We start from the raw sequence: 25,767 nt of genomic DNA on the forward strand, positions 1-25,767 counted from the left end.
AAGCTTATACAGAAATTGTCAACAATATCTTCAAACTTAAGGGGTGCTTGTCCTAATTTGTGTACAAAAACATGTTTATTTGAACGTAAATTCTAATTTAAATCTATAAAAACTATTCTAAACTGATCCATGAATTCCTAAATGAATTAACTGAATTTTATTTTGTATAATTAGTTAAAGCATTAAATGTCTTTTAATTACTATAGATGCAGCCAACAAAGTACCTGTCGCAAAAATGCGCTTTTTGGTCGTATCCCAAGTTAAACTAGAAGTGATTGTTTTAGAAAAATGCGAGGCGTGGTGATTGTAGCAAAGAGGAGCGGATCCCTGTGATTTGCTGTAGCATTGGTTTGCTGTGGAAAATTGAGGAAGCGGAGATGAAGCGAATCATTTAGATTGGGAATATTAAGGTCATTGTGTAGGATTGCATATTAATATGGCTTATAATGGAATACACTAGCCGAATGTCCAGATTGATTTTAGTAGTTTATCAGAAGTTACTTTGTCCAGCAAATTTTTTTTTTGATTTGGATCCCAATAGATGACGTAGTTTTGCGTATCTTTTGCTTTAGTTTTTTAGTATAGAGAGAGACGATTCCAAGTTGGTTGGCTATCCAAGATAGGTAGCAGATTGGATGTGGCGATTGCATTATTGTTTAGAAACAGATTTGCGCAAATTCGTCGTCTAAGCATAAACATAGTTTACACACCTTTACCGCCGTTGATTTCAGGATTTTGTGGAGTTCAGTTCATTATTTGAGGAATTAAGACTCATAAAAGGAATCTGTCTTTGTAGAAAGTATTGGAGGATACATTTGGGTAGATGTACTGCTCTACAAATACTGCTCTTCTATCTAGCACAGATCTAGGGAACATTATTAATAATGAGGAGGATAAGGACCCAGATTTGTGCTTAATTAGCCAGCATCAAGGAAACTTGATATACAGTGACAGGTTCAAGACGGGAAGGAGTCTTAGAGTAGCCGGAGAGTGGATTTTAGAGGTCATTTAAATTTGTGTTTTTTTTAAAGCAAAGGTCAAGTGGATGCTAGGGTGTAGTTCGATGAACAAGAAATGGACAAGACAGAACAGAGAGGAATTTTCTCGGATAATCTGACTTCTTTCAAAGAATTGGAAAATACCATAGTGTTTACTAGAGCTGATAAAAGAGTGTAGAAGAAAGCTCAGAAGTGAGCCTTTTCTGGGTTGCAGGACATTAAGAAATCTAAGGTTACAAAAAGGCTGAGGAATTGGGAGAATATAGATTCTTCTCTAGTAGGCCGTGCTACCGTGTCTGGTCTGCTAGAATCAAAACTACAAGTGAAACTACAAAAAAAAAACTGGACATGAGATGGCACCAACTGAACTTCTGCGCCAAAATCAAAGAGATTAATAGAGGGAATTGATAAGCCTAACCATATCGTTAAGATTATCCAATGGATTAAGAAGGATCTAAAGAAGATGGTAGCCCGCCACTTGTTTAGCATGAAGGTAAGTTAGCCGACTCAGGGTGGAATTGAAGAGTGTGTAGAGCCGGTGGCCACATTACCTTGGGGAATGTCCATGCTTTTGAACAATGCAGACTGAGGGTATTTGGAGCGGAGACGATGCAGTGGAACAAGTTTATAAACCTGAAGAGGTACTGTAACGAGACTGGAAGGTTTAAGATGAATCAGTGTGAAGAATGAACGTGGGAGTTAGGGTTTTCTGTTGGGCTAAGGACCCACTCGTGGCTCAGGTCCTTCTAAAGGTACCCGTTTAAAATAGTAATAAGGGTATTCTGCCGAGTTAGGTGCGACTAGAAATAATCGAAAACCAAATCCTACTATAAAATAGCGAACAAGTGAGATGAGATTTGAGAATTGGGTAATTTGGCAAAACTTATTTTTTTAGTAACATTCCTAGTCTAAGGGCTGCACCATATCCAGAAAGACACCTGAACAGTACTCTAATTTGAACTCAAAATACGAGGAATTGATCGCCTAAAAAACCAGAACACTGGTTCGTTAATCAAATTGGAACGCTGCCAAATTTTGCCATTGAACTAAATAAGATTTTCTAATTCTTTAGTTTCTAATGAGGTAATCGCTCCATAAACTGAACCAATTAAATCTGTACTCACCACGATCTGCAGAGACTGCAATTATTCCAATCTGAAACAATTAAACAGAAGAAAAAAGATTAACTTTTAAAAAAATCTGGTAATATATCTTTACAAGACAACTACTACTACTACTATAAAATCATCCTTAATTCTTATCGCTTTGGTAGGTACCTACCCATTCAGGAGAACCTTTAATCGAATTTTAGGAAAGCAATTTATCCAGTAAAAATTGTAGATTCGTGTCAGTATAAAAAGCTTAAATAAAATCTTAAAATACGGAAAATTTTATTCGGTTAAGTGGCACTACCAAGTGAGCCGATTTTTCCCAAATTTTGGAGATTTATTTTTTACTTTAAAAAGTCACAAATTTGGTATTTTTTAGCATTATACGGGGGGGGGGACCAGTACAATAAAACCATAATGTTACTTTAGGCGTAAGCCTAATCTACTCCTAACACGGAAATGCATTTAATTTTTTTGTTTTATTTAATTTAAGGGCGCGTCAACATCAGCGGTTATTGGCGCCAGGAGCTTTTTTCAGAGCACTACCGACTGCCTGTCTCTTGTTACAGACAGCACTGTCCATCACCGGACAGTGAGCTGTAAGAAGCTCCTAGGAAGAAAAAAAATCTAAGGGTCAGCAGCTGGGATTTGAACCCGGGACCTACGCCGTGGGAATCCAATACGATAACCTCATAGCTAATCCCTTCCCTTCTTGATTACCCTGAAAAATGATTCAATTAAACGTTACAGATTAGAAGAATCTGTAAGAATATTAGCATACTAAATTTAAAAAAACAAAAAATCAAAGTAAAAGAAAAATGAATAGAAAATTCTTAAAACTGATAACTGTTTTTTCAAAATAGACCATACTCAATTCATAAGCAGTCAGGACAGAAGAGGCACACCAACCTTACATATAACAATGTAAAAATAAAAAAATATTAGAATTGTTAATAAGCATAAGCCCTGAAGATGACCTAGTTCCTAGGTCTAAAGCTCGGGCAAAAATAAACAACCACGATGGCCGATCGGTTAGAGGCAAGACCTGCAAAGGTAATATGTACGGTGGTTCAGGGTTCAATTCCCGGTCTCTAGGCCTTGGATTTTATTTAATGATTAATATGAGAAATTTATAGTAAAGAACGATAGCCTAGCGGTTAGAGGCGAGATCTGCGAAGATAATATGTATTGTGATACTGGGTTCGATTCCCCGGTCTTAGGGCTTGGATTTTTATTTAATGGTTAAATATCAGAAATTTACACTTAAGTATGTTTGCTATTCGCCTCCGTCCACGACACCTAATTGGGCTGTTGGACGTAAAGATCGCCTGAAAAAATAGGCTATTACTTTACTTTTACTTTAGTTACTTTACATTATAGTTTGTAAAACCAGTTCATTACATTGAAATATTGCCTGAAAAAACCTGAGGTACTCATTGAGAGATCTCTTGGAAGATACGCAACCGTCTTACGCCGCGAGGTCTTTGCAATCAAAACTTGATTTCCCGGTCTTAGATCTTAGGCCTTGGATTTTATTTTATGTTTAATACTCGTATGAGAACTTTGTAGTAAAATATGTTTGCTAGTCGCCTCCGTCCCACGACATCTAATTGGTAGTTGGACGTAAAGCCCCGCCTGAAAAAATAGGCTATTACTATAGTAAAGAACGATTGCTAAAAGCGCCTCGCCGTACACGAAGCTTAATTTGGTAGTTAACAAATATAGCTCGCTAGAAAAAAAATATGCATTACTTGACATCACTTTTTGTTGTAGAGAGGGAAAAAAAAGTATCGAATCAGAAACTGATTAAGAAAAACACGAGATAACAGCCAATAAACATAGAGCAGGCGTTACAATACACGCAGAATAACATTATTTGTCCGGCATACTATAGTTCTGATGTCTTGGTGCCTATCAGACGAGGCGGTTCGGCAGGCTAACTTCACAAACAATCTCATAAAACATTTACTTTTCTTTGTTCTTCTGGCAATTTGTGAACACGCATCACTGTAAATGTAGGTCTTAAAACTTATTCCAAGTTTTGATTACACAGTATTGTCATATATTTATTGTTTAATGTAAATGGGATATTGAAATTTTATTGATTCTTAAGTTATTATTTGGAATAACAATGGATGTTCTACAGCTGAATGAACCAGATATTTTGAGGAATTTAAAATAAAATAGAGCTCAACGATCAATCAATGCTCTACGAGGGTCGTTTGAAAAGTCCGTGCAAAAATAAAAACTACTTAATTTTTTGGGGTAAACCTTTTTTATTTATCAACACAGTCTCCTTTTAGGCTTATACACTTCGTCCAACGCTGCTCTAGTTTGTTGATCCCTTCCGAATAATAGGATTTGTCCAAGTCTGAAAAATAGCCATTCGTTTCTGCAATCACCTCCTCGTTTGAATAAAATCTTTTTCCCGCCAGCCATTTCTTCATATTGGAGAACAAATAGTAGTCCGAGGGAGCCAAGTCTGGAGAATAGAGGGGATGTGAAACGAGTTGGAACCCTATTTCCATTAATTTTGCGACCACAACTGCTGAGGTGTGAGCTGGTGCGTTGTCGTGATGGAAAAGGACTGAAAAACGACGCTTAAAGTCCTGCGGATTCTTCTGGAACAGCTGCAAACCGTCCTTGCAACACTTCACACGATTTTGTTTTTGGTCAAGCGTGAGCAATCGCGGCACCCATCTTGCGGATAGCTTTGTCATGTCCAAATGTTGATGCAAAATATTATGTACCCGTTCATTCGAGATGCCCACAGCACTAGCAATCTCACGCACCTTCACTCTTCTGTCATCCATCACCATATCATGGATTTTATCAATGATTTCTGGAGTAGTAACCTCAACAGGGCGTCCAGAACGTTCAGCGTCACTTGTGCCCATATGGCCACTCCGAAAATTTTGAAACCACTTATAAACTGTTCTAATCGAAGGTGCAGAGTCACCATAATGTTTATCAAGCTTCTCTTTAGTCTCCTGAGGCGTTTTGCCTTTCATAAAGTAGTGTTTAATCAACACACGAAATTCTTTTTCGTCCATTTTTTGAAAATCACTCGACTTCCTCGATTCAAACGAATGCCAAACACAAAGAAATAGACCGATCTGGATGAAACTTGGTGAGTGTTCTTCCAAGAGATGCTACTAACTAAACATAACCTCGATACGCGCCAGTGGTGCTATCTCTCTGACTTTGCACGGACTTTTCAAACGACCCTCGTACGTTAGTTACAAAACTTCAAGAATCATACGGATCTTCGTTAGTTGAAAACTCCGACTGAAATCGAATTTTCATCATAATCGAATTAAAGTTATAAAACTATTTATACGCTTATAAGTCGTATAACTGGTTTTTCCGCCTGGAGTCTGGACTTGTAGTAAGCAACACCAAGAAACTCCAGGACAACGCAACAGATTCTCCTCGGATGCACTAGAATTCACTCACTCCACGAGACTACGTCCATTATCTTCGTACACTCCTACATCCAAAATCGTCTGCTCAAACTCCTTTCCATCCTAGACTGCCATCCTAATCCACTATGCCGCGGACATAACCTCCTACAGATCCTTCTATACTCTACAGACACAAAAGAATAAAATAGATACTTCTACACTAGCTGCAGGTTTTTCCTCTCCTTTTTTCCCTGCATTCGTATCCTGCTCATCTTAACCTCTCTCGTGCCTCACTTGGTAAGAAGGTTGAAAAGTATTATACATTATACTTCTGTATTTATTTTATGTACATATATTTATAAAAATAATTTTTTTTTCTTCTTTTTTTTTAAATGATTTAAGGCGCGTCAACATCTCAGGTTATTTCCCGGAGCTTATTTCAATGCACTGCCGGCCTCCGGACAGTGTTCTCTCATTACAGACAATACTGTTCATCACCGGACAGTAAGCTATAAGAAGCTCCTAGGAATAGAAAAATCTAAGAGTCAGCAGCTAGATCCCGGGACTTCCGCGTGGGAGTCCAGTATGCTAACCGCATAGCTAATCCCTTCCCAAATAAATATTTGTTCATTCACTATAACTGATTTAAGGAAAAACAAAGAAGCCATTTTCGAGAAAAACTATAACTTAATATCAGTACCTCAGAGGTGTTCAACACTTTGTCACACAGTTATTTTGCTTAAATCTTTGGTGGATAATAAGTAACATAGATGCACGTTAACAGATGGTTGTGTAATAAAAAACAATAATTTGGTATTATAAACATTAAAAAAAGAAATTTTGAAAAAATGGACTTAGTGCTATATACCTCCGAGGGTACTGATAGTTATGCCTGTGCACACACTTCCGCAGACAAATAGTCTTATATGCATACAAATTTGGAAAAACCAGGTTTCTGGACTATTTGGACAGTATTTAGGGTCCAAAGGATAGCCTTTCGACTGAATTCGGGTCTTGTCGGAGAGATGAGACGCTTCTTAATGATAATGTCGTTTTTAACTAAAAAAAATGAAGTACTACATTAAAATGTTCATTATTGTTAAGTGTCTAACCAGAAAAGTCGTTAGAAAACTCCTGACAAGAGTGTCACTGCTTTCTAGATCTACAATTTTAACATGATCTTAAATTTTCCACCACAGTCAAATTCAAAATTACTTTGTGCGTATACAGTATGCAAAGTTTATAGAAAATTGATGATATTTTTTGAACTTCTATAAGGTTTCTCATGATCTGTATTTTATGTCCATGATATTACAGATAAGTTCGATATTCAAAGGAATTTTGTTAGAAGTTTGTCGGGCCATAAAGTTGAAGATTAACCCAGGCTACATCCAGATAAAGTAACCATAAGCTACTGATTATCAATTCAATTGTGTGTGTAGAATAGATTATTTACTAGAAAGAAGCAGTATGACGTTGGATGTCAGCACGTTGATGGCTATGTGGCACAAATGTTGGGTAAAGAAATAGCCTAATTATAATAAACGTTTTCTTTTTGGTGAACATGATACTCAGATATTAATTAACAGGCCTAAAGGCAGAAGTACGCGCAAGGTGCCAAATTACTGTATAGTCAAGAACTCTTTGAGACAAAGTGAAATCAAATACACAAGACATTGTTTAGACCTAAATTTACTTGCTTTGCTATCTTCAATAGCGTGAAACGATCGAATCTCAGCTCTACCTTTGAAATTATGCGTATGGAGGAAAGAGGTAGGTATATGGAGAACCTCTAATAAGTAATGATTTTCTCAACAATAACTCTCAGATCGTTTATATGAGAGACAATGAACCTAGTCTTTCTCACAGCAATTATATTACACAATTCTGCACAGATTCTCCACAGATACAGAGAGCAGTTGATAACCTCCTGGCTAACCTGGCTTGCGAGCAAGAGGAGGCACCTTTGAAGGCACAGTACATGCTTCACAAGTTGAGTAAAGTGCATTATTTGATAAATTAAGGAATAAGTTTGGTCCTTTACATGAAAGATCACTTAAATATGTGGCAGGAGGTTTCCAATTCTTTTTTGGTAATTAAACGCAACTCTCCCAAAATTACCAAACCTTCTTGTTTGTAACAGATGTAAAATTAATTTTTAGCCATTTTATGTATGCTTGAGAATATCTAAAGCTATTAACATTTGATTTTTCTTAGAAAAATCACTCGGAAAACTACTTATTTCCCGATATAAAGAAAAATACTAGCTTTACTGCCTTGGCAATATTTTCAGTAGAAAGGGGATGAAAAAATACATAAAAATGACCAATCGCGTGCTCTTCTTTCTCTTTGATAACAAGTTAAAAAATTGATATCAGATTTTGAAATGACCTAGCACCTTTAATTTTGAAGATATCGAATTGCGGTTTCCAGTTTCTTTCATAACTTTTTATAATCTTTAAAACTGTGTACATGAAAATGAGGGTCAACTGAAAACCCTCACTTTTAGTCGCGCGTCAGCCGCGTATGCGGGCAGGAATCTAAAATCAAGTCACATATTCTGAAACTAGAGGTGACGGGCAACAAATTTTTTCTCTACCATTTCTTTGCTCAGATTAACCGTTTAAGTATGAAATGCATTTGAGCCGTCTTAAAATGAACACCCTGTATATCATTCTACTGAGATGCTTCTCAAAATTAATGTATTTTGTATTCAAGTTAAGAACATAAAATAAATAACAATAATACAATAAACAATTATTTGCAAAAGTATTATGTTGAATGTAGTAACAAATTCTTATTTGTTTATAACTATGTCGATGATAAGTAGCGCATTATTTCATACGTAAATGTGCAAAAGCTGTAATTATAGTACTTAAAATTCATAATAGCTCTCCAACCAACCGATTTGGTTTAGTAAAAGTGAATAAATACAACAACTAATCACAAACTGGCACTTGTCTACTTAAAAAAATATACTACGTTCTGATTGGCAGTCATTTACTTTTCACAGTCCACACGTCACATTACTGTCACTAGCTCAGCTCCTACTGTATTATGTTCTTCTGATGTAAATAGATAGATAATGTACTGTATTTAAGAAGAAGAAAATAAATTTATTATCCTGGGACGATTGTCCCCTAAAATAAATGCATGTACACTTGGAGGCCCTATTGGTTTGGCCTAACTTTTAAATATTTATAAATAAAAATAAGTATTTACAAAAATGACAAATTAAAAAGAATACAATTATAGTTTTGGAGGAAGCTGGGTAGAAAGGAGATAATTGAACAGGAGGGATTTAAAGATAGATAGGGTAGGAGCATGGCGGACAGATGATGGCAAGTAGTTCCAGAGAGAGGTAGCGCGTATTAGGAAGGATCTGTCAAAGGATGAGGTACGGTGTGAGGGAATATAGAGATCAGAGATCTAGTATTACGAGAACGGACCGAGGATTTGAACTTAAAGAGTTGGAAAATATGGTCTTTCAGATTGGATAACTTGGAAAGGAATGAAGCCCACAAAAATACTGGCGGCGATAGACAGGAGAAAAGCCACTTCAACTCATCGTAGTAGTGCGAAAAATCCGAGTGTCTCTGGGAATGCTAAAAATAAATCGAATGAAGCAGTTCAAGTTCATGAGAGGCGCTTTGAAGCTTAGCTTCAAGATCACCAGAAAGACCGGCCATATACTAAGCAACCATAGTCCGAAATGGGGGTCCTTATGTAACCCCAACCGGGTTTTTGGCCGTAACTCCGCCAAAAATAAAGATACAGCATCGGGAGTGGAAAATTTGAAAACTAGACCAAAAAAAACATATAGTGTACTTCGTAGGTTTTTTCGAAATTCCGCTTTCCTAAAAAGTTATTAGCGATTGATGCGTTTTAAATGGATCACCCTGTATATTTTAAGTATACATATACTATACAGTATACGAGTATACATGCATTTGGTAACTTTTAGTAGCTCCAAAAAATGAAAATTATCAAAATTAAAATGGAAACAATACGAGGGTCGTTTGAAAAGTCCGTGCAAAGTCAGAGAGGTAGCACCACTGGCGCGTATCGAGGTTATGTTTAGTTAGTAGCATCTCTTGGAAGAACACACACCAAGTTTCAGCCAGATCGGTCTATTTCTTTGTGTTTGGCATTCGTTTGAATCGAGGAAGTCGAGTGATTTTCAAAAAATGGACGAAAAAGAATTTCGTGTGTTGATTAAACACTACTTTATGAAAGGCAAAACGCCTCAGGAGACTAAAGAGAAGCTTGATAAACATTATGGTGACTCTGCACCTTCGATTAGAACAGTTTATAAGTGGTTTCAAAATTTTCGGAGTGGCCATATGGGCACAAGTGACACTGAACGTTCTGGACGCCCTGTTGAGGTTACTACTCCAGAAATCATTGATAAAATCCATGATATGGTGATGGATGACAGAAGAGTGAAGGTGCGTGAGATTGCTAGTGCTGTGGGCATCTCGAATGAACGGGTACATAATATTTTGCATCAACATTTGGGCATGACAAAGCTATCCGCAAGATGGGTGCCGCGATTGCTCACGCTTGACCAAAAACTCGTGTGAAGTGTTGCAAGGACGGTTTGCAGCAGTTCCAGAAGAATCGCAGGACTTTAAGCGTCGTTTCGTCACTGTGGATGAAACATGGATACATCACTACACTCCTGAGACCAAAGAACAATCTAAACAATGGGTTACCAAGGGGGAATCTGCGCCAAAAAAGGCGAAGACCGTTCCTTCGGCCGGAAAGATTATGGCGACTGTCTTTTGGGATTCGCAAGGAATAATCCTCATCGACTATCTGGAAAAGGGTAAAACTATTACAGGTGCATATTATTCATCGTTATTGGACCGTTTGAAAAACGAGCTGCAAGAAAAACGCCCACGATTGGCCCACAAAAAAGTCTTTTTCCATCACGACAACGCACCAGCTCTCACCTCAGCAGTTGTGGTCGCAAAATTAATGGAAATAGGGTTCCAACTCGTTTCACATCCCCCCTATTCTCCAGACTTGGCTCCCTCGGACTACTATTTGTTCCCCAATATGAAGAAATGGCTGGCGGGAAAAAGATTTTATTCTAACGAGGAGGTGATTGCATAAACGAATGGCTATTTTTCAGACTTGGACAAATCCTATTATTCGGAAGGGATCAACAAACTAGAGCAGCGTTGGACGAAGTGTATAAGCCTAAAAGGAGACTATGTTGAAAAATAAAAAAGGTTTACCCAAAAAAATTAAGTAGTTTTTATTTTTGCACGGACTTTTCAAACGACCCTCGTACAAAGCAGAAAAAAGTTACTAATTAAGCATAAACCAAAAAGTTTATTTGTCGAAATAGTATAGCAAGAAGTTAAGCAAATTTAAGGAATTTTGAAAAAATTCTTGTTGATCGCACACATAAACTAAGACAGCAATTTCTAAAAGTTATTTTCGCAGATTTATCTTTAAAAAAAAAGTGAATTAAATTGGAAAAACAGAATTTAGAAAATTAACAGGTAAAGAGTTCTTTTTGTTTTGTAAGGAAGAAGTGGAAAGTAGAGCATTTGCAAGTACGAAGATATAACTTGTGTTTATAAGCTCGTTAAAAACAAAAGTTCCAGAATTTGCAATACAAAGGTCGGTGTTATCGCAAGACTGACGTCACTCGCCTCAAGAATGTGGGCGTCAATGTGGCGATAACACTCGCAAGTTGGAACGCCACTGTCTCTACTTACTAACCAATTTTATTTCTTATCGTAACTTGTGAGAAAGGTAGCTTTCACCATTGGGATGACCAAACTTCTAGACAATGTACTAGTCTAGCAATCTCGAAATTCAATCGAGAACTTGCAAAATATTTACTGGTTAGAAAGGTAGCATTCTTTACACCTTTTTATTTAATTTATTTATTACCTTCCAGGTAGGCTGGTTACAATAAGTGCCACAAGGAGCGCTACTGTTATATATTACCAGAAATATTGGTACAATCTCTAACCTTTGTAGCTTTTTAAAACTCATTTTTACTTTCTCCTAAACTCAATGAATGTTAAGAAAAATTGTTTTTTTTTAGCCATAGTACGGAGCATTAGTTATTCGGCGAAGAATTTTAGGTTGAAATGAATGGAAGCGGTAGATATTACAATGCTTGGCCTAACCCTCATGCTTCAAGTCCACCATTATGGTTTCATTAGTGTGTTTTATATCCGTATTTTGTAGTAAGTGGTAAATTTTTTTTTCCAAATTCTTGTCGTTTAAATCTTGAATGCAAATCCCACGTCATTTTTTCGTAAATTTTGAGTCCTTTGACAGTGTCAGCGCAAGGAAATGAAATCTGATTTTGATAGAAACAGCAGGACAAGTTGTACGAATACAAATGTCACTTATATTCTACCATTTTTGTGTATTAAATTGAATTTCCATTTTCTAAATGACTTTTTTTTATTTTTAATGGCTTTCTCCAGTGTCCATTATCGGACAGTGAGCTGTATAAGACGCTCCTAAGAAGTGAAAATCTAAGAGAACCAGCAGCTGGATTCGAACCCACGATCTCCGCGTTGGAATCCAGTATTCGCTAAATATTGCCGCATGATGCGGGATGATTTTATTGCGACAGAATAAGAAGTGAGAGAATGGTTATATCGTTTGTTTAAAGTGTAAGTTGTGGTTAATTATGGTATGGTTCACAATTCAATACGATTTAATGTACTAACTATATATTTAATATTAGTTCAATAAAGAATGTTTCAACTAGCAATAATTAGGCGCTACACGGTAGCCGAGCGGTTAAGAGGCGAGGCCTGCAAAGCTAATTTGTATTGTGGTACTGGGTTCGATTCCCAGTGTATAGGCCTTGGATTTTATTTAATGGTTAATAAAAGAAATTTACAGTAAAGTATGTTTGCTAGTCGTCTCCGTCCACAACACCTAATTGGTAGTTGGACGTTAAGCCCCGCCTGAAAAAATAGGCGATTACTTTTTACTTTAATTAATAAAAAATTGTCAAAAATTGTTCACGCAAGATTCAGGGTATGTTGAATACTCAAAATTAAAAATGTACAAATATAATAAGAGAAAATGAAAAAGTAAGTATACTGAAATATAATTAGTTACAGAAAATTAGTCAATTTAAATTGTACAAGAAATTCGTAGATGTTGGCCGTATTTTAGGGTAAACAATGTTCCAAGCAGTTCATTCATTGAAATACACCATTGTGCCACCACTTGCGAAGTCAATTGTAGTTACCTTTACAAATAAATGTAAACAAATAATAGCTTAGTTTTGTAATGGTAAAGAGTTGCACACAGTTGGAATCGATCGTCTGTATTATACTGTTTGAAGTCGACTTACTGACGCTGTACGACTGTTATTTTTATCAATATCGAAGTCCAAAGGGCATGTTACAACCTGTTTAATTCTTAATTGAACCGTTTACTATTTCCTTGAGGTGGTAAGTTTGACTAGGAGCGACCAAATTTTCTTATTTTGCCCCTTCGCAGGGGTTAGGGGCATTTTCTTAAAATAATAGCAGTTTACTTTCTTAACAATAATAGTTTAAAAAGTTCAGTATAAAGCTTCAATTAAACGCCAAAATGTACACAAATCAGCGAGTACCTAACATTTCATACGTACTTCAGCCCGTAATTTCAGCCATTTAGAAACGTACGAAGAAGCTTACGTTTCAAATTTTGCAACAATTGGTATCATTTAAGTTACTTTACTGCATTAAATTTTCATATTATTTTTAACGCGTAACTATTAGATAAAATAAAGTATTACCTATTTTTTTCAGGCGGTCTTTACGTCCAACTATCTACCAATTAGGCATCGTGAACGTGAAGCAGCAATCAACTTAATCGAATAATGAACTTAAACCGAACAATGTTTATTTCCCGTTGCTGCACTAAACTTGCACTTAAATCAGATGTCAAAAACAGAAAAATCTGCAATGTATTTTGGTAAATGCATTTTTTTGAAAAGCCAGTGCATGAATAGTTTGATATCTTTTATTACAATCAATCTAAGTTAAATGGTGTGCTACACTTTACGGAACAAATACGAGGGTCGTTTGAAAAGTCCGTGCAAAGTCAGAGAGATAGCACCACTGGCGCGTATCGAGGTTATGTTTAGTTAGTAGCATCTCTTGGAAGAACACACACCAAGTTTCAGCCAGATCGGTCTATTTCTTTGTGTTTGGCATTCGTTCGAATCGAGGAAGTCGAGTGATTTTCAAAAAATGGACGAAAAAGAATTTCGTGTGTTGATTAAACACTACTTTATGAAAGGCAAAACGCCTCAGGAGACTAAAGAGAAGCTTGATAAACATTATGGTGACTCTGCACCTTCGATTAGAACAGTTTATAAGTGGTTTCAAAATTTTCGGAGTGACCATATGGGCACAAGTGACGCTGAACGTTCTGGACGCCCTGTTGAGGTTACTACTGCAGAAATCATTGATAAAATCCATGATATGGTGATGGATGACAGAAGAGTGAAGGTGCGTGAGATTGCTAGTGCTGTGGGCATCTCGAATGAACGGGTACATAATATTTTGCATCAACATTTGGACATGACAAAGCTATCCGCAAGATGGGTACCGCGATTGCTCACGCTTGACCAAAAACGAAATCGTGTGAAGTGTTGCAAGGACGGTTTGAAGCTGTTCCAGAAGAATCCGCAGGACTTTAAGCGTCGTTTCGTCACTGTGGATGAAACATGGATACATCACTACACTCCTGAGACCAAAGAACAATCTAAACAATGGGTTACCAAGGGGGAATGAATCTGCGCCAAAAAAGGCGAAGACCGTTCCTTCGGCCGGAAAGATTATGGCGACAGTCTTTTGGGATTCGCAAGGAATAATCCTCATCGACTATCTGGAAAAGGGTAAAACTATTACAGGTGCATATTATTCATCGTTATTGGACCGTTTGAAAACCGAGCTGCAAGAAAAACGCCCACGATTGGCCCACATAAAAGTCCTTTTCCATCACGACAACGCACCAGCTCTCACCTCAGCAGTTGTGGTCGCAAAATTAATGGAAATAGGGTTCCAACTCGTTTCACATCCCCCCTATTCTCCAGACTTGGCTCCCTCGGACTACTATTTGTTCCCCAATATGAAGAAATGGCTGGCGGGAAAAAGATTTTATTCAAACGAGGAGGTGATTGCAGAAACGAATGGCTATTTTTCAGACTTGGACAAATCCTATTATTCGGAAGGGATCAACAAACTAGAGCAGCGTTGGACGAAGTGTATAAGCCTAAAAGGAGACTATGTTGAAAAATAAAAAAGGGTTTACCCAAAAAAATTAAGTAGTTTTTATTTTTGCACGGACTTTTCAAACGACCCTCGTATTTTATGCATGAAAATGGCCAGCATAAGTGTCTGTGACATCTAATAAATTCTAAAAAATATTAATAAAAATTTAATGCAGTAAAATTACTTAAATGATACCAATTGTTGCAAAATTTGAAACGTAAGCTTCTTCGTACGTTTCTAAATGGCTGAAATTACGGGCTGAAGTACGTATGAATGAAATATTTGGTACTCGCTGATTTGTGTACCTTTTGGCGTTTAATCAACCTTTTATACTTAACTTTTTAAACTGATAAGTTGTTGTTAAGGACACAACATTAAAACTGTCCGGCAGGACAAGTTTTATAAAGGGTTGATCGTCTAAAAAAACTGCACGAAAAAGCTGTAACGTTGAAAAAAACACCCAACTTTGACAATTTTTTTCTCTTTTTCTATAAAAGATAAAATTCCCAAATTTCCTTTAAAATATAGGTCAAATCCTCCTTTATAACTGTAATTTTTTAGCAAGAACCCACATTTAGTAGATTTTGAGAAAAAAGTTATATGTATATAATAATCTTTAAATGTAAAATATGTTTCATAGCCCTGAAGATGACCTACTGTTCACTATTCAATTTGAAAGGTACTGATCAGACCTTCAAAATAGTTTTAATTTCACCTTCAAATAATTTAGAACTATAAGGTTTTGATTTCTTTGCTCGTCACGAGTGGCAGTACCGCTATTTTCTTGTAAAGTAGTTTAACTATTAACAACCTACTGGTCAACAACACTCAACTTAGTTGTCTCTTTAATATTTTATCCATTTGACGTTTTTTAGGACAGTTTATATTTTGCTTGTTTAAGCATTAGTTTGGAGTTTTATTCTTTTTTTATGAATATTCTTTCACTTATCTACTTCTTTTTATTTGATTTGTAAACACAGGTTAATCTCCATGTCGCAGGGCATCAAAATGTACTTAAAATATTGACGTTTAAGAAAATTTGTAATTTAAACTGATTCAGTTTTTCCGGGATTCCCAAGTTTTCTATTATACAAATTTGGAATCTTTGAAGCGATCTTAATATAAATTACTAGAGAAACTAAGCATATTTCCGATCTCAATACTCTTGTACCAAGAGTAAAGTAGTTTAACGTACTCCGTAGACGTGAAACATTTATTTCTGATCTAAGACTTGCTCTTTCAACAGATGGAGAATGTAAAATAATAATAAATAACTCGTAAGACATTAGAGGCATGTGTAAATCAGTGATAGAGCGGTTGCCTAGACGTACTAAAAGAGACGATAGGCCTTGGGGCGTTGCCAACAGGGGCACATGCAGCCACTTAAGCTGCTAAAGTGTATCTGGGCTGGTTCTGCAGTTAAAAACACCTTAAACGAGACACTACTAAATGCTAGGGGAGTTTCTCATAGTAACCAAGTACACCATTATAAAATGGCAATGATAAAGGTAAGTGTACTGCTACGGCCGTCTATGTTTTATGAACAAAATTGCTAGGGTAACAAGTTAAGTAATTAAATATAAAAAAAGATAAAATAAACCAGTTGATGACTTAGTGTACTGAGCGTAATACGTAAGTTATTTTTGTGGTTAAAACTGTTCATAAATGATCTAGTATCCACAATAAGCGAAGTTCCTGGCTTAAATCGCCCTCTTTGTGCTACAACTAGCACGTAACAAAGTTAGAACTAAATTATGAACCACGGTCTTGCCGATGATGAACGAGGGCCCCCATAATCATTATGTACAATATTTGCAAGCCAGAAAGAAAGCTCTGAGAAGAAGATGAAAAACCAAGTTCAGCATTCCGTGTTAATCATGGGACGTGAGAAAAAGACGAGAAACCAAGTTCAGCATTCCGCGTTAATCATGGGGCGTGAGAAAAAGATGAGAAACCAAGTTCAGCATTCCGTGTTAATCATGGGGCGTGAGAAAAAGACGAGAAACCAAGTTCAGCATTCCGTGTTAATCATGGGACGTGAGAAAAAGACGAGAAAACAAGTTCAGCATTCCGTGTTAATCATGGGACGTGAGAAAAAGACGAGCAACCAAGTTCAGCATTCCGTGTTAATCATGGGGCGTGAGAAAAAGACGAGAAACCAAGTTCAGCATTCCGTGTTAATCATGGGGCGTGAGAAAAAGACGAGAAACCAAGTTCAGCATTCCGTGTTAATCATGGGACGTGAGAAAAAGACGAGAAACCAAGTTCAGCATTCCGTGTTAATCATAGGGCGTGAGAAAAAGACGAGAAACCAAGTTCAGCATTCCGTGTTAATCATGGGGCGTGAGAAAAAGACGAGAAACCAAGTTCAGCATTCATTGTTAATCATGGGCAAGTGGCATGCAATGTACTAAAATACATAAGAACAACCAACATATTTATTTACTAAAAAAGTTATCAAAGAAGGCAAGGTTAGCAAAACAAAATCTATTCAGTTAAGTGATGCTTCGAGTTCACTGATTTTGACCAAACTCTTATTGTGGCATCCCTCTGTTGGACAATCTGAACTGTAATACCAAATTTGAACTTACTGCAACTTTTCGTTTTTGGAATTACGATCGACGTTAAAAAAAAACACATCGAAGAATTTGTAAATTCTTTTAGCGGACCATAAAACAGATTTTATTACTGGTTGAAAACTGAGAATCAAAAATTTGGTTGATAATGTACCTTTTACTTGATTGTGAAAGCAAAAATTATGTTCAGTAAAGGGTCAATGTCGTGTAAATTGATTTAACTTGGGTCATCTGGTAGCACATTAATATAATATCAACTTGGAAACTTTCTTGGTCTTACTATACTGACTGAGTAATGATGTAGACCACATAATATAGACTGGTCAGATTCTAAAAAAACGCAGGAGGGGACATTGAAACTGTTTGGGTGCTGTGAAAGAGAGTTTGTTGGACGCTGATTGCAACTTAGTTAATGTAAACATAGGTAATTTCTTGCGTAGAACTAGCCAGTAGGCTGTTGAATAGAGCAACAACAAACTAAACCCTCAAAGCTATGCCAAGTAGATTTAATGAACTAAGATATGTTCTTTTAAATTTTTGGCTCTTCTAAAGTGTCATTAACACCACTAAATAATGGTTGTCTAAATTAGCCACCCCTTGCTAACAGATAGTCTACCACTCTTGCAAGCCCTTTAAATTTATTTGATCAGATTTAGAACAATGCACTGCTATTGTTCCTACTTTCTTTCTATTTAAAGCAGACCTATTTCTGAGCCGTCGAGCACCCGTTTTGGAGACTTGCCTGAGACTGATCTTCACCTTAAGCTAAACTCCTACTTTTCCTACCAACTTTTATTTCAATTCTAATTAAAGATTTTCTTAGAATTGAAAGTTAAATTGGTGAGAGGGAAAAGTGGATGGTCTACACGTGCCTTCAAGCTATTGAAAGGGTTTCACAAAGAGGTAGCCAAGAACTTGATTTTAACATAGAGTTTTAGCTTTCAGTCTCGGCTGCCTTCAATCTCAACTTGGATGAGCTCGCAGAAAATACAGGGCAGTCTCTGAAAATACCCGGCAGCCATTCTCGGGGACTCCTTGAGTTTGGGAAAAAAGTTAGAGGTGTTTTTTTTTCTTTTATAAATTCTGTACAGCAACCCAAATATACATCTACTGGGCTCTCCTCACTCTACAACTCACCCGAGTAACCTCCCATCTAGGCTTATGATAGGACAAGCTCCCATTACCCTTCAGGCATGGAGGAGCGTATCAAGAGTTATACAAGGAGCAGGAGGCCGACCCAATTCTGGGCCTGCCTTCGCACTTCCCAAATATAACTTTAACAAGCCTTGCAAAGTCTGTATTGGGGACCGGGAGGCTTGGAGACGTGGACCCCCAGTTGTGGGAGATTCGATGTGGTACACGGATGGCTCCAAGACAGAGGAGGGTGTGGGAGCGGGAGTGTACGGGGCGATACCGAAATGTAGCATTTTTGGTTAGCCTAGGGAAACTAGCTACAGTTTTTTTTCACGCTGAGCTAGCTGCAATTAGGTTCTGCGCTACCGAGATTAATGGGGCGAGGAATTATTAATTCTAAGGTCGCAATTTTCTCGGATAGCCAGGCTGCTCTACGGGCAATTAGTTCTTACCAGGTCAACTCAAGGCTGGTTTGGGACTGTCTGGGTGCCCTGAAGGAAATTAGTGACCAGAATAAGGTCTTTCTAGTTTGGGTACCTGGTCATTCAGGACACAAGAGGCAGATTTATTGGGCCGTGAAGGCTCTGCGGGACACTTCGTTGGCCCGGAGCCCTGTTTTGGGGCTTCGAAATGTGTTAAGTCTGCGGCCATTATTAACTTATGGGTGCAGAGTAGGGCTCAGGAGTGATGGCTTGCCCACCACAGAGCAGAGACAGGCGAAGGAGTTCATCAGAGGCTATTCGCCAAGGCTAACTGCAGAATTAATCCGTCAAGGCCGTGAGGGCTATAAGGATGATTGTCGGCCTATTAACTTGGCCACTGCAGGCTCAGAAAAACACATGCATCGCATGGGCCTGACAGATGGCTAGCCTTTGTAGGTTCTGTCAGGAAGAGGAGGAAACAACAGTGCACGAGTTGTGTCAGTGTGAGGGGCTCATGTGGCTAAGGATGTTACTTCTCGGGGAGGAAAAACCAAGGCCTGTGAGCTTTACCTAAGAGTCGCTCTCCAGAATTAAGAGTCTGATTAAACAGACGGGTGTGGAGGGTAAGCTCTAAAGTCGGGGAGCCACAATAGATCCATAGGGATCGCGGTGGCGTAGGCCTTGAGGTCGCCCTAATTTAATCTATTCTATTCTATTCTAACCTCCCATCTGATCACTGAAGCAGTAGTTCGTTCTCGAAAGTGTGTAACCACGGAACACAGCTGTTCCGTAAATTCGTCCCCAAAAAAGAAATGGAAATAAATAATAATAAATATGTCTACATTATGCAGAAACAGAGGCTAACATGCCAACATAAGATGCTCAATTTTAGATTTTGTACATTTTATTAAGTTTGAGAGGGCAGAGTACGGAAATAACTGTATTGTTGAAGAAAGAATAATAATAATGGCATTAATAGAAAAAAACATTCAAATTATCATTAAATAACTTATTACAATAATATTAGTTGACATATTTTTAAAGCTTCTAATGCAAAATAATAAATATCATTTAATTTTTCTTTGGAATTAACTGTTAATATGTTATGCAGATTTGTGAGATTAGAGACATTTTTATTAATATACTTATACAGATATCTGCGCCTAGGGTCATTATACATAGCGCATTCCATTAAAAAAATGCAATAAGTTCTCGGGATTACATGAATTGCAAATCGGGCATATTTCCGAACTGTTTAATTTGAAATGTTCATTGTTAAGATAAAAAGAGGGCGAATCAAAATTTGATAGGCGAATTTGAGAAACTAATCTATGCTTTTTAATGGAACATCTAACTTCAAAGTACTCTTCACCACCCTTTAGAGAGCTAAAATGTCTAAAGTCCTTATTATACTTTGAATGGATGACCCTATCGATATCAGAGGACAACAAATGGTTATAGAATCGCTCATCAATATTGTTTATTTCAATACTAGAAAGGCTGGAGTTTAATTCTAAAATATGTTGAGAACCAATAGGCAATAATTTATTCTTAAATTGGGTGTACCAGTTATAATTTACGTTATTATACTTGCAACTATCGATTGCTTTTAAAGCATTAAATACAATTTTTGGTAACCGCTGGTCAGTCATATTTTGTATTTTATTGTACCAAGAGACCATTCTTTTCACTATTTCAGTCTCTGGATGAGGGAGACCAGTTTCCAATCTAATGAAATGACTGGGAGTTAGACGAGGTAAATGATAAATATTTTTAACGAAATTGTTTAGAACTTTATCAAGATCACGACTGTACATGGGAGCCCAGACTTCAGCACAATAAAGTAGAGAACCGTTTACTATACTTTTATAGAGTCGCTCCTTAGTAGCCCATGAATCAGACTTAGACTTAATCAGAATATTTTTAACGATGGAGGATGCATATTTAGCTTTTTTAATGAACATCTGACTGGCCTGCCTAAACTTCCCAGAAGAACTAAATTGGACTCCTAAATATGTGTAGGAATTTAAAACCTCAATAACGTGATTATTGTAAACAAGCGGCTTAAATGTTTTCTTTCTTCCAGCTTTATGGAAGATTACAATTTTGGTTTTGTCAGTGTTGACAGTAAGTGAATTATTACTACAGTATTCATTCAATAAATTCAGTTTTTTTTGGCATTCATGCCACGAATCAGACAGAAAAACCATGTCGTCCGCATATAATAGAATGGATAGATCGTAGTTGCTGGAGATTGGAATACCAAATGAATTTTTAGATTTATAAAAATCAGCAATGTCGGAAATAAATAGATTAAACAAAAGAGGGCTAGCTGTTTCTCCTTGGAGAACACCTCTGGTAATATTAATCGGATCTGAAAGCGAATAATTATAATCTAATAGCATATTAGCTTTGTCATAAATATTTTTTAATAAAATTATTATTTTTTGGGAAATTCCAAACGAGTGAAGTTTGCGCCACAAGTTAGCATGATCGATTGAATCAAGTGCTTTCTGCATATCAACAAATATGGCAAAGACATATTTATTTTTCTTAATAATATTCAAGTTTATGGCAGAACTCAATGTGAAAATGCTATCAATACAACCCCTGGACTCACGAAATCCGTTCTCTTCCTCGGGGATAATGTTATTTCGTTCAGACCAATTAGAAAGTCGTTGGGTTATGATAGAAGTAAAAAGCTTCATCATAGAGTTAACGAGGGCAATACTTCTATAATTGTTAGGATCCGACTTATCTCCCTTTTTTTAAATAGGTTTAATTTTAATTTCTGACCATTTGTCGGGTGCTCTACCTGAGTGGAAGATAATATTAAATAAATTTACTAAATAATGCTCAAAATTTGGTGGTAGTAACTTAGCCGGCAAAATATTCCAGAAATTAGCGAGAAATACATCGAACACATTTTCCCTATTAACTTAAACACTATTGTTTATTATAAATAATAATTTTTTATAATTGTTATCCTTAATTGTAACCTACATAATAATAGTATCTTCTTGACAAAGACTTAGAGTTTTGAAAGTCAAGTATAAGGGTTGATTAAACGACAAAAGTTACACAAAGAGCTTTAATTTTAGAAGGGAGATAGAATATTGCAGATTTCAGTCATTGTATATTTCTATTCTTTCTAAGATAGCCGTCTAATTTATTTTTTAATTATTAAATATTTTTGTGATAAGCCTTCCATTCCTTCCTGAATGTAACAGCGTCATTGCGTCTTTGATACTACCCGGTTGGTGATTATCTTTGATAAAAAGGTTTGCGTAAGTTGAGTCTGTTTTATTTGTACGAACGGATGTTTTCTTGGTATCAGCCTCTGGCTTTTCTCCCACTTTAACCAATATAATCACAACCACATATTGGGCAGACTAGTTTTAAACGCAGTTTTGAGGCCCAGATATTGGATACCTAACGATCGACGCAGAATGACAGTAACATTACTATCACACGTTGAAGAAGTATCCGCAAGGACACTTAGCGACTCACATTATCTAAAAATATCCCAGGAAGGAATGTACTTCGAAGTTGGCTGTGTGGTGAAAAGCCAATGCCGAGAAAAAACCCTTTCTGGGTAAGATTCAATAATATTTACAGTACTCGACGACGATTCTCGCGAGCAAGCCTCAGAGAGCAATAAGTATTATACTCTTATATTCTACTCTACGGACAAACCTAACGATGTTAGCTACTTACAACACAGTGTCATTAACAAAAGACGACAACACAGACATTAACAAAACCATCACTGACTCACAGACATCAACTAATCTTATAACAAACTAGTTCAAAAAGAAAACTAAATGGAAATTGACTTTAAACCTATCGAAAACGTAAACAAAAATCTCCCCTTTAAGAAGGTTTCGAAATGAAGATCTAAGATCTCTATAAACGACAGAGAAATCTCTTAGAATCAGAAAGATCTAGGAGTTTGCTAGCTCGACGTAACTCTGGACGTCGGACATATCAACACAAAACTGCAACAATCATAAGGCAACTGTGACTGTTAAAATAAAAACACTGACAATAACGTACAAGACACTGCCTAAAACCTACTCTGGCATACCCTTCTCAAATTGGGTTAACAGGTAGTTAACGACTGACCAAACCACTAAACACATTACAAAAAAATAACTCACTGAACATCTCTTCGTTCACCAGAATCACAGAAATTTATACAATGAATTTAGTATTGTATTAAATAAAAACACAATCTTCTAACAATATACTTGTACTTTTACAACCATTACACTTTAAACAAATGATATAATTTGGTAATACGGTTAGCAGTAATTGACTTGTTAGTAGTTACTTCTTGTAAAGTTTGAGGTGATTCACTTCGACTTGTTACTTATGACTTTAATGCATCAAAAAGGTTTAGATATCAAATCCGAAAAACGAATTGGGGACACCAAGAATGCTAATTTTGAACTTATAGTTGATTAAAAAGAAAAGATTAAAGAATACAACTAAATTGTTTAGAAATGAATTTTAAAACATTTTGGGAAAACATAAAATGTTAATTTTTAACCAATAGCCAATTAAATAGAAAAAATTGATGAATACATTATTTTAAATTAACAGCTGACTACATAGAAAAGATCAAAGAATACATGAAATAGACTAATAAAAAATAATTATATGATAACATGCTATTTTCATGCAAAAATAATAAAAATACAATTGAAACTTAGAAGTCTTACCTTGTTTAAAGTAAATCCAAGTCCATCAGCATCTCAGTAGATCACCAGTCCAATAGCACTTGACACTTGACACTATTTAAAATAATTCACAACACTGATCGCACTAAAACTGTATATCACGCACTAAGTATAACTTAAACACAATTTATTAAATAGAACTTCACTTTAAAACGCACTAATATTCACTTAAAAAGACACGTTAATAAAGAGATACGACTAACGAGTTAAAGATGGCCGCCGGTAACTGGCCAGGCAGATCAGCCGGTAAAGGAAGGTTATCTAAACAGTGTGACCAACTTAACTTTTTGTTTTAAATTTATTTTCATTCATAATATACAAAAATAAAATATAATTAATGAATCAAGGATCTTATTTCATCGATTTATTTTTAAAATAACGAAGAAGATTACATCAATGCAAATCTGGTTTGATGAATTAAATTTTCTTTGAACTTAAACTTTTGTAATAAAAAGTCACTTAATAAACACAATTTATGTTTTTAGATTATGAACAAACTAATCCCTGCGCACTTCTTGGTCTAATTTCACCAATTTTGTTGGGGATCTTATTCACCAGTCTACAATTATAACATCTGCAATTTCATCATCAAGTATTCTTATAGAACAATTAAATTGCTTTTATAAAAAATTTTATAACAGAGAAAGAAAAATGTGAATTTATTTGTTTATGTGCATCATAACTTTAGATACGATTACTGTTTAAAAAACAAAATCTAAATAAAACCAGACAATTTTATTTTATTATTTTGTTAACAGTTGTAAAAGGAGAAGCCTTGTAAATAAAGTATACGCTCCAATTTTCTGAAAACCAGCACAATACCTTGGTTTTATTTTATTATAAAATTAACGGCCGATGGTGTGAAGACATTCAGTAACGGTTGGCAATACGCCGGACAGAACCTGCTGGACACTACATACACTCAAGTTTGGATGGCCTAGTATACTTCTAGCCCCTTAATTGTCATCTCTGAGCTACACCAGAGATATTGGACAATGGTTTCCATCCTTTTTTTTTGTATCGTCGCAATTTTCTTCTTGTTCGTAATTACTTGTGGCACACCCTTGCATTTTTTTTTAGCAGTTTTTATTTTATAAATACTATTGTAGAGTGCGCTAGTAGACAGTAGGTTGAGATACTGTAGGTTACGGAGTAAAAACGCAGTAAGCCGTTTTGAGAGAGCGTTTTTGTATGACGTAAAGGGATACAAGGCGTGTTTTATAGGTAAGTATCGTTTAGAAATAAAAGAACAACTAGAATACTTTATGTAACAGTTTATTTTTACATGAAAACCTGTACCTTAATCTACTTTTCTACAAAATTGCCACTAATATTAAGGTACTTCTCACTTCGCAAAAGCAGCATTCCAATCCCATCTTCATAGAAGTCTGCCACCTGATTTGACAACCACTGCCAAACGGTTGTTTTGACCTTATCATTGTCGTCGTGGCGCTGACCATCCAGACGTATCTTCAAATGCAAAAACAGTTCGTGGTCGTCACTCACATTCACTTTCTCGACAACTTACAGCACCACATCACATGAACATTCGTGCGCGGCCATCTTTCTTCACTAATCTCCCGATGAATTCCAGCCGCTTTCACACAAGAAAATGAATCACAGCGAGTACTCGTATTTTACAGTCGGCGGAGGCATTTTAAATACGCACAAACAGACGTAAAACCTGGGTAGAATGTTCCCCTTAAATAGCGTCTACTTTCTTCTTGACAGATGTAAGTACACAGTACGCATGCACCAAAATGCTGACCGCAGCATTGGAGCGGTCGAATAACAAAACGGTACTTACTTAAAAAAAAAATACAGCCTCTTATTTAGATTGAATTTAGATTGATTGTCAAGTGTTGAAGAGTTTTTGGGTTTCTTTATAAATTGTGTTTTTATATTAATAGTTTTATATACTACAAAATTGGGGACACGTTCCAAGATCTGACTTAAGCAAAGTAAAGTAATGTGCCTATTTTTTCAGGCGGGCTTGACTTCCAACTACCAATTAGGTGTTGTGGACGGAGACGACTCCATACTTTACGACAAAGTTTTCATATTAAACATTAAATAAAATCCAAGGCCTAGACCTGGAATCGAACCAAGTAACCAACAATATATT

At 36.3% G+C, this 25,767-nt stretch overlaps 1 protein-coding gene across 12 annotated transcripts in view; it reads right to left on the bottom strand.

Annotated features, from left to right (window-relative positions):
- Window positions 1-25,767, bottom strand: part of PMCA (plasma membrane calcium-transporting ATPase 3) — a 451,317-nt gene that overhangs the window by 377,485 nt on the left and 48,065 nt on the right. For 11 of the 12 annotated variants that reach the window (XM_074142762.1, XM_074142745.1, XM_074142749.1 and 8 more), the window contains exon 2: window positions 2,123-2,153. The exons of the other annotated variant lie outside the window; for it this stretch is intronic. The gene's annotated coding sequence lies outside the window, so the exon portion shown is untranslated. The remainder of the gene's footprint in view (window positions 1-2,122; window positions 2,154-25,767) is intronic. 12 annotated transcript variants of the gene reach the window in all.

The sequence above is a fragment of the Rhodnius prolixus genome, unplaced genomic scaffold (assembly GCF_049639745.1).
Source record: "Rhodnius prolixus isolate KJV_2025 unplaced genomic scaffold, Rpr scaffold_12, whole genome shotgun sequence".
In the NCBI taxonomy this organism is placed as follows: Eukaryota; Metazoa; Arthropoda; class Insecta; order Hemiptera; family Reduviidae; genus Rhodnius; species Rhodnius prolixus.